We start from the raw sequence: 4,083 nt of genomic DNA, 5'->3' as shown, positions 1-4,083 counted from the left end.
AACCTGGCAGACTGCTAGTTAATGTGGCTCATGAATGAAATATACCTTGTCAACACTGGCATTAGGAACGGATAGCTAGAATAACTGTTCTTTGTTTTCTGAGCCCAAAATGGCCCATAATATTCACTCTGTTCATGGCCAGCGGACAGCTTCAACATGTGGCCCAACTAAAAAGAAGCTCTGTAATGTAATAATTTTATTTTCTCTGTGTGTGATTTTGCTGCAACATGCATGCCTCCTTGGTTTAAGCCAAATTATTAATACAATAATAAATAATATTTTTCAGTTGCTGATTAATATTTTTCTATATTCAAAGCACATTTCTTGGCTGACAAGTCTTGGCACCAGCCATGAACTGCAGATCACAGCAGGTATTGATTTCTAAAGTTCCTGAAATGTTAAAGAATTATGCCAAAAATAGATGAATGCCTACATACTTCATACCCGTGTCCTTTTCCACTCAAATAAGGATCAGAAGACGGGCACACTTACATGCTCTGTATTTATCACTGGGCTGTGATTACTGCAGTACAGTATACTACTTTAACCATAACAATAGACACCATTGTTTTAAATATAATAAAATTCTGGAATAAATCTATGATAAACTTAACAGGTAGATGGAAAAAATAAAAACAACCAACCACCATGAGAATTAACAGCAGATGACAGAAGATCAGTTTCTTGCTATACTAACTCTATGTCTGTTGATTTTTCTTCTGGTACCTAATGTTTTGCTATGATTTCTTGTCATTCAGTACAGATCTCCAGAGTATCCCAACTGCAGTGCTTAGTACTTGCCGGGTAACATCCAAATGACCTGAAGTAGGAATATTTGTTTGTAGATTTATAGCTCTGTAAAACTGTCAGTGTAATTATCATTTATATTTAAACCATTTCAGCATGTTTGAAAAATTAAAGTTATATAATATATAGTCTGCTTACTTGTAGTGCTTTTTTTACATTACCACAGTTGTGTAAAGTAGCTATACTGTAAATGAAAATCCCATGTTTTGTATTCACTTGCTGAAACTGAATTTGTGTATTAAGTTTTACAGTAGCAGAATATTCAAGACATTGCCATTTCTTAAGGTTCAACATGGTAGCTGGGCATTTATTTATATCTCTTTGGTAAATACATTTTCAGTACCCATTATTATCTTTGGGAATTATGAGTAGCTATGAATGGGAGGATCGACAAACACAAGTATTAGGAACATATTGAAGTTTTGCATATGCTTTGGAAATTTATAGTCTACTGCATGTGTAAAATAATGGATTTGCTTTTAGATATCTTATAAGTAAAAATAAAGTAGTCTGTAGACAAAGAATTAAGTTTGATAGCTTCCAAGCATTTTACTTTGGCTGAAGTGATGATATGAGAGTATCTCTGAATTTTTAAGTGCCCCTTGACACTTAAGCAGACATACTAAAGTGTCCAAATAACAGCATCCTATAGCTACACGTTGTAAGTGTTTAAGTAAAGAAACACAAGAATACCATTGCTGGAATAGATATATATCATATTGGTAAATGATATGTACATTACTAATTTGTAGCCAGATTATTCTACCAGTTACCAATCTTCAGAACTGTAAAAAAAACAAATCAGTCTTCTAAATTACATCTAGGCATATGCAGTATTTATTGAGATTTAATCAAAATTTAGTAAAAAAATAATTAATTTAACAACCTTTCTGCTTGAGTAGATCAGGATTGTTATTCTATATCAGCTGAGCTTGAGTAAGCAAAAGACTATGCTTCACTGCTCCTTTAAAAGGCAGTACCAAAGCAGACATTGCACTGGCTTCCAAGGACGTAAGCTTTAAAATAAACATGTTTCAGCATTGACTACAGTATTGTATTTTCTCTAAAAATAATATTTTAGTGGTGTAACAACATTGTAAGCTATTTCCTGTTGTGTACATGGTTTAATGACATACTATGGTGCATCGATACAGTTGAAGAAACGGACATTTTATTGATCATATTACACTGAATAATAAAGATATGATATGATATGATATGATACGATATGATATGATACGATACGATACGATACGATACGATACGATATGATACGATACGATACGATACGATACGATATGATATGATATGATGATATGATATGATATGATATGAAGAAGCTTAGTTTACAGTTCTGCATAAATATGGTCATGTGAGTGGTCATGTGACACTGTGTAATATCAAAGGACATTAATTCATTCTGGTGTGTACACCTGAAGTGCTCAGGCTTGGACAACCAGCCCAAGCCAGAGTGACCTATAGATGAATCCTGTATATTTTATAACTGAAAACCATTGTGCTGGTAGGGATTGTATATGCAAGTGGTGATGGATCTTTCTTAATCTCTATTCTCTCTCTCGGGTAGTAATGTTTTGATGCATTACCCTGCCTTTTCCTATTTGTTGCTATAGGTGCACTATTCTGATTTTTCTTACTGCATGTCTTCTGTATTACACTGTTACATTATTTGGATATCACCAGTAAAATACACCTACTCTTTTCACTCTGGTGTCTGTGTTTGACTGGTATCCTTAATCAGCAAAACAATACCTGTGAAATAACGTTCCTTGTTATGAATACCTAAAGTATATAGACCTTAAAACTAGGCTGTTCGGAAATTAATTTCTGTTTTGTAATGTGATTTTCATTGTATATGTTTCAGGAATAGTACCTTCTCTGCTGGTGTACTGTTATATATTTTTGAAAAGCTCATGTATGAACTTTCACACTGTATAATTAAATTATAATATAATCTGTGTTTTTGACAAATTTTGGAGGTTTGAAGTTCAGATGTCAAAACAGCAATTTTGACAGATCTACTTCTATGAGTTCAAACTTGGACGTAAAGCAGCGCAAGCTGCTCGAAACATCAGTGAGGTATATCGCCAAGGAAGTGTGATGAACAGACAGTGCGACTTTGGTTCCAAAAATTTTGACATGGCGATTTTGACCTTGAAGATCAAGAAGGTCATGGATGTCCTTCTGCTATTGACGATGATGAATTGAAGGCTCTGGTGGAAGCAGATACATGCACAACTGTTCGAGAACTCGCAAAAGAACTTGAGGTAAGCATATCAACTGTTTCTGAGCATCTGAAGAAGATTGGAAAGTCAAAGAAGCTCGACAAATGGGTGCCGCATGAATTGAATGAGAATCACAGAAATCGCCATTTTGAAGTTGTTGTTGGCACTTCTTTTTTTGCAACCAGAATGACCCATTTCTCGACTGTATTGTGGTGTGCGAGGAGAAATGGCTCTACAATAACTGGCGATGATCGGCTCAGTGGTTGGACCACAATGAAGCTCTGCAGCACTTCCCAAAGCCGAATCTGCACCAAAAGAAGGTTATGCTGACTGTCTGGTGGTCTGCTGCTGGTTTAATCCACCACAGCTTCCTGAATCTGGGTGAAACGATCATGGTGGAGAAGTATGTCCAGCAAATCAAAGAAATGCACCAGAAACTTCAATGCTGCTCCCAACACTGGTCAACAGAAAGGGTCCAATCCTTCTCCATGATAACGTACAGCTACACGTTGCACTTTCGACGCTGCAACGGTTGAACGAGCTGGGTTACGAAACTCTGCCTCATCCACGTACTCACCAGACCTCTCACCCACCGACTATCACTTCTTCAAGCATCTCGACAGCTTCCTGTGAGGGAGACGTTTCAGAAACCAAGGGGAGGCCGAAACTGCCTTAGATGACTTCATCGCCTCCAGAAGTCCAGAATTTTACGCAACTGGAATAAATATACTTGTTTCTCGCTGGCAAAAATGTGTTGATTCTAATGTTTTTTATTTCAATTAATAAATTTTATTCTGAGCTGAGATATGCCACTTCAAACATGCAGGTTGAAATTGGCAATTAATTTCCAAACAGCCCATAGTTCTCCAGAAAACAACTCTGGAAAAAACCCTTTATTTTCTTTCACTTGTACAACTTCAGAGTTCAGTTTACAAATATACATTACTTTCTGGAAAATGATGTATTCCCTGTGTTTCTAATACTCTAGTAATACTAGATACTACTGTTATCAGGATATAGAGACACCCTCTGT

General features: G+C 36.1%; 1 pseudogene; it reads left to right on the top strand.

The window, feature by feature from the left end:
* Window positions 1-2,817: 2,817 nt before the first annotated feature.
* Window positions 2,818-3,586, top strand: LOC113476098 (annotated as a pseudogene).
* Window positions 3,587-4,083: the final 497 nt, after the last annotated feature.

The sequence above is a fragment of the Athene cunicularia genome, assembly GCF_003259725.1.
Source record: "Athene cunicularia isolate RWA chromosome 2 unlocalized genomic scaffold, athCun1 chr2_part1, whole genome shotgun sequence".
NCBI lineage: Eukaryota > Metazoa > Chordata > Aves > Strigiformes > Strigidae > Athene > Athene cunicularia.
This window is presented reverse-complemented; position numbering and strand designations above follow the sequence as displayed.